The sequence below is a fragment of the Dreissena polymorpha genome, chromosome 9 (genome assembly GCF_020536995.1).
Source record: "Dreissena polymorpha isolate Duluth1 chromosome 9, UMN_Dpol_1.0, whole genome shotgun sequence".
In the NCBI taxonomy this organism is placed as follows: Eukaryota; Metazoa; Mollusca; class Bivalvia; order Myida; family Dreissenidae; genus Dreissena; species Dreissena polymorpha.
In genome coordinates, this window is record NC_068363.1 from 50686100 (window position 1) to 50698125 (window position 12026).

Here is a 12026-nt window from a genome sequence, read left to right on the forward strand (position 1 = left end):
GTCGCTGCAGTGTACAATTTATATATTCAACTCAATGTGCATGAAAAACCACTACAAAATATATCAAACAATGTACATTCAATGATTATATGGCCTCAAACAATTTATCTCATGATTTATGAATCAACAACATAAAGATTAACACTTTTAATGTCAATAAATGCCAGCTTATGCTTATTGACCCTTAAGTTTCCCCTTTACTACTTTTATTAAAAAAAATCTTTTAATGTGATGGAAAATCACCTAAATGTATTGCCTATTTATTTACTGCATGCAAACACTTCCAATTTTTGCCAAAAATAATTTCTAATTTTTATCCGAAATTTCACTTATCCAGAAATATGACACTTTATTTTCTGGTAAGCTGCTTATCTGTGTATAATACAGAGAAAATATCACTGTATTTTTCTAATGTTTGCAGTTATTGATTGCTATTTTAGCCATTTATATATTTTGCAGACTGTATTCAAAGAAAAACTTGGATTTTCCAAGAAAAAGATTATTTGTTTTTGTTGTTTTTCCTCCACTCGCAAAGTATTGCACCAAATAAATGCAATAATGTAGTTTCTGCTATTTATTTGTTATTACACAAATATGTACACAGCAGAGTTATTCTCCTAATCAACACATATATGTACAAAGCACAGTGGTGTACATAAATTTGATGTCAATCAACCCAATTAAACACCAATTAAATGAAAAAATCTATAAGTAATTCCGCACGGACCTTGTTATTTACAATATAGGGTTTTCCTCCAAGTGCAGTAAAACAAGACAATGTTTCAAATATAAAATGTTATATGCAATTGGAAATATTCTGGCCATTTATTTACAATCATGATTTTCTAATCTTTCCGGAGAAAAATCGCTTTGCAAGGGGAATTACGCCCGGTCAGATTTGTAAAAATACAAACTCATGACTAAAAGGTAATAATAAAAACTAAATTTCAGCTGTTTCTGTTTGTAAAGACAGCTTGAAAAATTATTCCAAGTTTTCCACCCTCAAATTCACTCAACCTCGACTCTTAACAGCTCTAAAGTCGCCCGGACTGATGAAATACACCAGTGATAGAATTTTCATAGAATATACCTCCGACTTATACCATTACACCAACCACCCTCCGCTCAGGCAAGTACCACCTTTCTTCTTTGTGCAGATTTCATTTTAAATCGACCGGGGCACCATCCCCATTTTTCCACCGTGAATTCTGCAACAATTAAAACCAAAGTGTTCGCAGCGCCATTATGGTAGAATGGTACTTAATTGGGCCACCTTTTACCACCGTATAGGGGACTTACGAACTGTTATAAGGGCTGGGAAGAGCTGGAAAAACTCTGCAGCAAACATTGCGTCCTGCTTAGTGCTTACCTCACTAACGCAGATCGAATGTGCTCTTCCCACGAGAAACAGCGGGAAAACGCGCCGTAGCCAAAAGTAGAATTTACTGCCACCAGGAAACTCGTCCAGTCCGGTTCCCACTTCCCAGAGCCTGGTCCCCGATGCTGAAATAGCGAATGCTACAATGCAAACGCCAGGTCCGGGCATAAGGCCGATTTTATTGTCAATGATCGAAATCTTGGTGCTATTGATTTTTTATAAATAGACACTCCACTCCAACGATCAGCCTGTGACCGAGGCTCAAACAGATTCAGTGACTAGCTAATTAGACTTATGTAAATCTACTAAAATCAGAATAGTAAATGGTAGACTTTTAAAGATAAAGGCATTGGAAAATTAACTTGCTATACAAATAATGGGGAAAGTACAGTCGACTAACTCATAACATCATACAAGCATTTTAAAGTTATAACCGACTTTTACGTCCACGATTTTAACGAATTTTCCAACCATGCCCCACTGGCATTTGCTCTGAACGCGAACAATTTGAGTAATAACGGTGTAGATAATCCGCGTATACATTTCGCGAGGAACTCGGAGTTTAAAGACCAGTTTTTACAAGATACAGCTGGTGGGGTTCAAGATTTAGAGTATAGTTTGCAATCAGGCGTTAACTCAAACTGCGACCCAGATTTATTGGTATCGATATTCACTAATTTTCTCAATACACGTGGTGAACCGTATTTTAAACGAGTACATAATAAACAAAATCATTGTTTCTCTTCAGATGAAAAGATCAAACAACGCTGGTTTAATGATGAATGCAAACAAAAGCAGGCGGAATATTTACGAAGATTGTATGAATATAATTTACATAAAAATGAAAATTCGAGCGCTACAATGTTTGTTTCGAAGAAGAATTATAAGTATTTTTGTAGAAAAACAAAGTCAATGTATAAACGTGCACAAGGCAGACAAATGAATGACTTAAGTCGTAAAGCGCCACGCGAATTTTGGAAATTATTAAAGCAGAAATCACCATCTACGAACGCGGAAAATGTCTCGATTAATGAATTTTACGAATACTTTAGCACTTAATCTTCTGACACTGATGTCAATTCTAACAGTAATGAATATGACGATTTCCTACATGAATTCGATCGTATTGAAAATCAGACCAGCTCCTATCCGGAACTTGATAAACCTTTTTCATTAGAATAAATTAAAACAGGGATAAAGCGTCTTAATTATAATAAAGCGGCCTCACATGACAATATTATTTACGAATATTTCAAATAAACAACCGATGTTATAGACAGACCTTTAAAAAATATTATTTAACTACATTTTAGATACTAAACTGTTCCCAAAAAGCTGGTCGTCCGGAACGATTCTACCAATTTATAAACGCGGAGATGTTTCCGACCCTAACAATTACAGGGGCATCACACTGATTAGCTGCTTTGCTAAACGTTTTACCGGGATTATAAATGAACGTCTAAAATCTTGGGCAGAATCATATGATATCACAACGGATGCACAATTTGGTTTTAAACCGAATTGTAGCACAGTTGACGCAATTTTTATCCTAAATGCTTAAATCGAGAAACGGCTACAAGTTAAAAATAAGCTCCTCTGTTGCTACGTCGATTACCGGAAGGCATATGACGTCATAAATAAGGGGCAGCTCTGGTACAAAATGATTCGATCAGGAGTTGATGGCAAGTTTATGGCTATAATTCGTTCGATGTACACAATGAGGTGAAACTCCAAGTTAAACACATGAGTTCCCTTTCTGACCTATTTAGTAGCAACGTTGGCTTATTGCAAGGTAAAAAATCATCGCCGATCATGTTCTCACTTTTCGTGAATGAAATAGAATTCAGTCTTCAAAACGGATTAAACGCTGGTATAACACTTGATCAATTATCTGTTTATCTACTCCTTTTTGCGGACGATGCAGTTATCTTCTCCGAAACCATAGAAGGCTTACAGGAATCTCTAAACAACCTTAAAATATATTGTAATAAGTGGAACTTAACTGTCAATATTGATAAAACAAAGATAATGGTTTTTCGAAATGTTGGTGTCATGAACAAAAGTTATAAATGGACATTCAAAGGCAATGAAATTGAAAAAGTCAGTTACTGTAATTATTTAGGTATCGTCTTGTCTAGTGGCGGATCATACATACCAGCCACAAATACCTTGTATGGTAAAGCGACAAGAGCAATGAATAGATTGTTCTCTATACCAAAAGATATGGAAGTCCCAATAAACATCATGTTCAAGTTATTCGATTCATATGTTGTGTAAAGATATCAACTAGTGCATTGTCATTGTATGCGGAAGTTGGTCGTTTCCCTTTAATCCTTGGACGTTATTAAAGAATTGTTAAATATTTTCTAAAATTATATCAAACAAAGCAAAGTAACTGTATTCTACACACTGTTATAAATATGCAAAGATCAGAAATTGTTAAACGAAATAATACAGTGAATTGGTCATCAAAAGTTCGCCATATACTTAACAATTCAGGATTTGGAGATGTATGGTTATTCCCTGAATCCATTAATATCGACAAATTCATCCCTTTATTAAAAATGAGATTGCGAGGTCACTTTATTTTCTGGTAAGTTGCTTATCTGTGTATAATACAGAGAAAATATCACTGTATTTTTCTAATGTTTGCAGTTATTGATTGCTATTTTAGCCTTTTATATATTTTGCAGACTGTATTCCAAGAAATACTTGGATTTTCCAAGAAAAAGATGATTTGTTTTTGTTGTTTTTCCTCCACTCTCAAAGTATTGCACCAAATAAATGCAACAATGTAGTTTCTGCTATTTATTTGTTATTACACAAATATGTACACAGCAGAGTAATTCTCCTAATAAACACATATATGTACAAAGCACAGTGGTGTACATAAATTTGATGTCTACCAACCCGGTTAAACACCAATTAAATGAAATATCGACAAATTCATCCCCCTATTAAAAATAAGATTGTGAGATCAGTATGTAGCTGAATGGAGGAATGGAGGACTAACATTCGTCACCATCTTTATATATGTATAAAGAATTAAAACCAACATTCGAAATGTCACCGTATTTAGATTTAATTGAAAACAAAAAACATACAAGGATTATTGCCGAAATGCGCCTCTCATCCCATAAATTGTTAATTGAAACGGGTAGACATTATAATATTGACAGGAACGAAAGAATATGCCCCATGTGTAACTGTAACGATATCGAAGATGTGTACCATTTCATACTAATATGTCCGCAATACCTAGAAGAAAGAATCAAATATATTCCAGAATTCTATTACAAGCGACCTAGTATGTTCAAATTTATTAAACTCTTAAATAGTAATTAGGAAACGACACTTAAAAGTTAGCAATCTATTGCATAACGTGTTTCAAAAAAAGAGAAAACAATTTGTTTATTATCAAATGATTTGTTAATAAGTACTATAGCTTATACTAACAATTGAGTGTACTTTGCCCGTTACATGCTGTTATTAACCATGTATGTAACATGTAACCTTGTTGTTGTTGTTGTTGTTGTTGTTGATGTATTCCATGTCACATTGTAACTTACAGCACTCTCACTCTCCAGTGATAAGTGATGTATTAATTGATGTATGTAATTTGAACATTATTATTATTATTATTTATATCCAGCACGCATGTCTGTAAAATTTTCATGTATTTGTATATGACAATAAGCTTGTTATGCTTAAGTCAAAATAAATATTCCGTTCCGTTCTGTTCTGATAACAGATAAAAGTATTTGTAAGGGATTTTAATGGGCATCATTTCAACATAAAATTACTATCGGAACGTTAAACTCAGTATGCCTTTTCCCTTCCTCCCAAGACTCGACGGTTGTACGAAAAAGTGCGTTTAAAAAACCGATTAACAAAACACCAATCTACCGACAGACAACTAACCATCCTACCGACCCACAACAAACCAACCAACCGACCCACAACAAAACAACCTTCTTACTTTAAGTAAGAAGACATATGGGTCAAAATTGTGTGGCTATAGTTCGACCAACTCAATTTGGTCGGCCTATAAATAGTGATTGCAATTACACATTCACATGTCCTGCATATCGGTTGGTTGTGGACAACTTCTCTCTCCCACAGTGTTATGATCAGGCGATGTTAGAACTGTGGAAGCGTCTCAGTCCGTATGAAAGAACCGTGCAAACGTCTACGCCAAAAGATTGCAAATAATAATTATTTTTTTTTAACAATGCGGACACTAGATCGAATCCTACCATATTACGTGTTTAATTTGTCATGCGGTATTTTTCTAATAACTCGTATCAAAACTTTTCTTGAGAAAAACGTTCTGTCGGTTAATTAACGCGTTTTTTGTTGGCACAAAAAATATAGTTGAAGGGTCAAACCAAAAAAAAAGACAAAACACCAAAAACTCAAATTGCAAAAGTTCAAATACTGAAAAAAAGTATTCCGCTGTTCAATACAACAAAAACAAAAAGACCATACATGGGACGTGTTATAATGCGGAATTCTTTTGAACAACGTGGAAATGAAAGTTCCTACATTGGCTCAAGCTCGGTGCAGCAATGATTCCGATTCAGTTTTCAAACCAATGGCGCCACAAATGGCTTCTTAGCACCATATCTTAATGGGACTTGTTTCCATCGACAATTAAGCAAACACGTGTAATACCAAGTTAGGGTATAAAGTTCAAATACATCACACGTTCCAACAGCCTGCGTGGTAAATTGGTAATGAGTTTGCTTTTGCTTCCAGAGGACTTTGGTTCGATTTTCAAGGCAGTTATACTTTTTATTGAATCTTCTTTCCCTGTCATTATAATTATTTAAAACTATCGCAAATATTAGAAGTCCCTTTAATTACATAATACATATGGAATGTAAATTAACCCAACCGGTAATGTGACATGTCTATGATGTGTTGCTATCAGCCAATTTAACGGCCAGCCAATTTAACTTTGTCGATCTTTCAAAAGGGAACACTCGTTATCGATATATCTACAACAGGAAATTAAAGGTTATCTCTCTTGTTGTGGATGTGACTGTACTAGTCTTTTTGCACTCACCTTCGTTCAGAGTTATAATTTACAAATATATATATAGACAGAAAAGCTGAATGTGCATTTTAACGCAGGTATTTGGGAATCCGGTTTATGTATTCCTAAAAATAAATATCCGCTTTGACTCACTTTTCTGTGTGTAATCAGTATATACGTTTGTTCGAGCGAATATTTCACCCAGTTATTTTGAGTCAGACATCTATTACACACTTCGTCAATTAGAAGTTGTTCCAAACTATGAATACCCTTATTTAAATTATAATATAAGATTAAACATGGCATTCATTGATAACATTTATTGAAGCTGTCGAACATCATATAGAATATACCAGCTACCTATATATTTTGAACCAAACCATGCCAATTAGCTGTTTATCAATACCCCTGATAATAACTGCAGCCAATACAAAGCAGTTCATTAAACACGGGTCGACCCGGGGGTCTCCTTGAGAACTCTGAACGGTGAAACGGCATTTCCGGGCAACTGGAAATGACGGGTTACCAAAAACCTTACAAATGTCATCAAAATACATACAATATTTACATGTTAAATGATTCCACACATATATGTCGTTACTTAAATACCGATAGAAAATCGGATTCTGGTACGTTGGTGATATGAGGTGCGTCAACCATAACAGCTTATGAGCCAAGCACTTTCTTTCATATTCTCAGCCTTTTTAGGATCTGGTTTTATTGTTAAGATGGACAAAGGAACAGTTTTGCCAATGATTGGTTTCTAGTGATTCATTATTATATATATTTAAATAATAACACGATAAGTGATTGGCCAGATACGCGATGTCTGCTAGTATGAGAGAGACATAGAGAGAGTGAGGAGATGTGGAGAGGGAGAAGGAGAGGGGGGAAGAGGGAGAAGGAGAGGGGGGAAGAGGGAGAAGGAGAGGGAGAGAGGAGGGAGAGGGAGATAATATATCGCTAGGTAAGTACCAATTAAACTATACGTGTCATTTTACAAGTCATGTCGTTGTATCCATAGGTAAAATTATAGAATTGCACAGAGAAAGATCAGAAGTTATGATTGAGAATCCTGACTAAAGATCACAGTAAAACATGGCTGTAAACAATTTTAATACGTTATTTTCTTTTTTAGCTGAACTATTTGCCGAATAGTCCGAGCTATTCTACTCGCCCAAATGTCGGCGTCTGTGTAAAGGTAAAGATAAACGTGCAACATATAACTGATGAAAAGTCTTTTAATTCCTTTGTATTTCCCTAATACCATTAACAGCGATAATAGTATTGCAACATCAACATATAAATCACATAACCCAACAGCTGCTTAAATAATGGACTTTCCCTTATTGTTATTTCTTGTCTAAGTTTACCATAGGGAAAAGGAACTTAAAGTTAAGTATTAAAAAACGTTCCAAATCTAATTGCTATACCACCAAATACCAACAAAAATTTATATAAACTTAAACAACCATGGTCATTCATGTAATGTAAAGACATTAAACTAAACAAAAAATACAATAATAAAATATCGGATTTATACACCGTGTATTAGCCACCGGTTGTTGTTATCCATATCAGCTCAATACACGGGCTCCTAGCTACAGTACCAGGGTGCAGAATCAACGGGGTTTTCAGGGATTTACACACAGGTTGGACAGAATATAAACACACCGTTAAGAACGTTATTTTTTCAAATATCTCAAGTTATTAAAAGTCGTTTGCAAAAATCTTTAGTGCATAAAAAACGTTTTTTCTTGCAGTTTGTGTCGATATCTTAATGTATAAGAATAAATCATTGAATACGTATGAAATCGGTGAAAAAATTCACGTTGCGTGAAGCATAACCATATAAATGAATGCAGTAAACATAGAATTTTCGAACAGGTACACATGCTTATTAAATGAAGTTATTCTTATGTATTTCACATTGCCATAAGCAGCATAAAAATATAATATCTCTTTTATGCATTATTTAAAATTCTAAAGAAAGATTGCTTTAAAATTTTTTATAAAAAAGCACCAATTGCCGGTGTGTTAACCATCATTAACGTTTAATTGGGAAACCCACAAAATTGCGTGATCCTGCACCCTGGTACTGAGGACATTATATTACTGCAAAAATAACTGATTGCATTTATTGCTAAAGTATTGCATTCATTTAAAATGATCAACATGTTACAGAATTATGTATATTCAGTAATAACACTATATTTTTGGCGTGTCTGTCTAACCCAGATTTTTACCTCTGTTGACCTTTATCAACAGCAAATACAATGTTGGACACATATTCCGCAAATAGACCCCAAAAAATACTATTCTATTACTTCATTGGTCAAATTGAAAATCATAAGGTTGCAGCATTCCGATTTGAAACGATGCGAGACGAATTTTGAGCTTTGATATATCTCATACAGTTCAGACATCTGCACACACGTAATAACACGATATGACATCCATTTTTTATTGTATTGCATCTTAGTTAGATTTTGCATTTAGAAAACGCAATGAGCAATATATGTGCTTAAAATGTCTAAAATAGCAAACTGCGCCTTAATTAAATATTGGTTGTAGATGTACTTTTAAGTTCACTTTGTCTATTCATACAACACACAAACACTAAAACTGTACAAGAACTCTTGGTGGCCCACTGTGAGCACATTGCAAGCGAAAGGTTTCGAAATGTGAACACTTTTGATTTTTGGCATACAACAATAATTATGATGAAATTAAATTAAAAGTGTGTATATTTATATTAACATATACATCCAAACTATGTAATCGGGCTTTCTTACACTATGCATTGCGGTTTCTACAAAACATAAACTACCGTGATCTGAGGTTTGTACTATATGCTAATTTCTCAAGTCTTGTACATAGGAAGAAATTTAGTTAATATCTGTATATACTTCACAAGATGGTGCTTCAGAAAGTTGTAAATATTCTAATCTTCTAATTTGCATGAAACCATTATGAAATTAAATTGCAAATAAATGAATTTTAATTCGCTACGATTGCATTTAAATTCGAATAACAATGCTGTGAGGGTCAATTTTATTAACGCGTGTGTGTTCGTGATAAATTCTTGCTGCGAGTTTCGGCGCGTCATTCAACCGCTTTATTTAAATACCCCACATCCTTTGTATTTACCGTTCCAATGCGATGGTCACAGCTTTTATTCATTTTGACGTTTTATATCTTGATATAAATTGTCTTGTAGTGTATTTGAAATCGGGCCGTCGCTCAAATACAAGACTATCGGGTTTTAACTTTTTAAGTGCTGGAACCAAATTTTGAAGTCCTTTGCAAACAGTTTGGATCCAGATGAGACGCCACAGAACTTGGTGTCTCATCAGGATCAAAACTGTTTGCTATTCTGATAGTATTCTTTAAAAAAATCGAAGAAAATGCTAATTCTAGAAATTCAGCAGACAACATTTTAGCAAACGACAAATTTCCCAGCATGCAAAGGGTTAATGAGAATTTCTCTCCATATTATGTTCCTTGAGTTTCAGTATTTCTCTGTAATAATATTTATAGGTAAATACAAAATACTGTGTCAAAAATGCACTCGCTGAACAGATCTGCAATTATCATTGGGCCGAAAATTGAATTAAGGATATAATATTTGCGAAGAAAGTTCCACTTTGAAAAGTGTGCATAATATAGTTTTCTTAACCATCGTGACGAAACAACAAGATCTATATTATTCCACTTGGATAGTATAATGTTCATCCGGACGTTGGTCTTGTGCTTTATTAAGGCGGTGCGGAGCAGTCTTCGAAGACCTGAACATATTCGGGCTGAAATGTAGCCCAATACTTATCTTATACCGTTGCCTTAAAGCAGAAACACTCGTGTAAGATCCATTCGAGTCACCGCCTAGTGCCACGCAGGAGCGTTTGATAGCCGTTAGTAAAGATAAGAAGTGTCATAAAGATTATTTTAGTGCATTCGTTATTCCAATGCCCAAAAATAAAACATCTCAATTTCCATTTTCCATCAGTAATAAAATAAATAACAGTATTTAGACAACGATATTACACATTAAGTTTAAATACCGCTTCTGTAATATTATTTAATTGAAAAGAACCTTAATGATGTTACCGTCTTCAAACTTTAAATTAGCAATGTATGACTTTCAATTTCTAACACAAGGTTTTTTTTAAATCAGCGTTGAACTGCAAATAAAATATAGGAGTCACTTACTTAAAGTCAACAAATTTAATTTAATTCAGTGTCTTAACAATCTTGGATCATTAGCTGTTTCGTTGTCAAACAACGACCAGCTATTAAACAAGTGTCGACCCGGGGGTCGACTTGCGACCTCTGGACGGTGATACGTCTTTTCCGGGCAACTGGAAATGGCGAATCACCAAAAACTAAACATCATGTTAAAAAGACATTGTTGTGAAACTCGCGAACTTGGAACAAACTTATGATCGTGTCGATTCTACTCGCGCGTAATTGGATTGTGGAAAGGGCGGGGGGGGGGGGTGCGCTCAATATTTTGTGAATGAAATTATAAAATAGTTTTGTTTTCCATTTAAGAAAACACACACAAATTAAAAGCGATTGGTCCTTTCGGTTGTTGTAATATTTATTATGATTGAAGATTATGATAAATATATCGTTTGTGAAGCTTTTACTTCAAAAAGAATTTGAAGCCGGAATTTTCAACGAAAAATTTCGCCTCAAAGATAAGCGAAAGCCCGACGGGCAGCGGGGCAGCGGGGCAGGTGGCGCGCAGACCGTCAGGTTTGTGTTGCTTTTATGTACTATTTGTGTCCAATTTTTGTATTTCTGACATCTGCATTTCATTTATTGGAAAATCATCATTAACATGTACGCATATATTCAAAGGATGTGTCGCTACCTTACGCGTAAATCCGCTTTATTGGACAATACGGCCACCTTAGCTTAAACTAGAAATATGTCTATAGTGAACTTTAAACAGATGAACAACGCGACCTTGCGGTTCAATTAATGACTATAGAAAGCGTCTGTTTCTATATATTGCATGGTCGGGCAATTTACTCACCTATAATATAATATATAGATATTTGGTCCTTGACCCTAGGAGAGAACACCTGACAGCAAAAAGGGAGAAGAGGAAGAAGATGGAAGAGACCAAGGTGAAGTTGAGAAACAATTTATCAGCATTGTCAAAGAGTTGACCACAGACAACAGTAAGCAGGCCTACAGCATCCCCAAGACCATCACAAAGACAAGAGTTATAGCAGACGCTGATAGGACCCTCCTTACCGAGAGTGCCACAATCTTGAACAGGTGACCTGACTACAGCAGCGACAACTATTACTACCCGCTTCAACAATACCCCAGTTTGTTTTTCAGAACGACCCCAGACCAAAAGCGGACGACGAAAGTCCGTCCATACTTAAGGAAGAGGTGGAAATGGCAGTGAGCAGTATGAAGGCAAACAAATCTTCAGGAATGGACAATGTCCTTTCTGTGCTAATTAAGCAAGGAGGAGAGGAGAGGCAACGACTACGGCAATGACGGCATAATGTCATAAGATCTAGGAGAAGAAGTGGCCTATCGAGTGGACCCCTACCTTAAAGGGGCAACCTTAATATGTGCGATAATTAC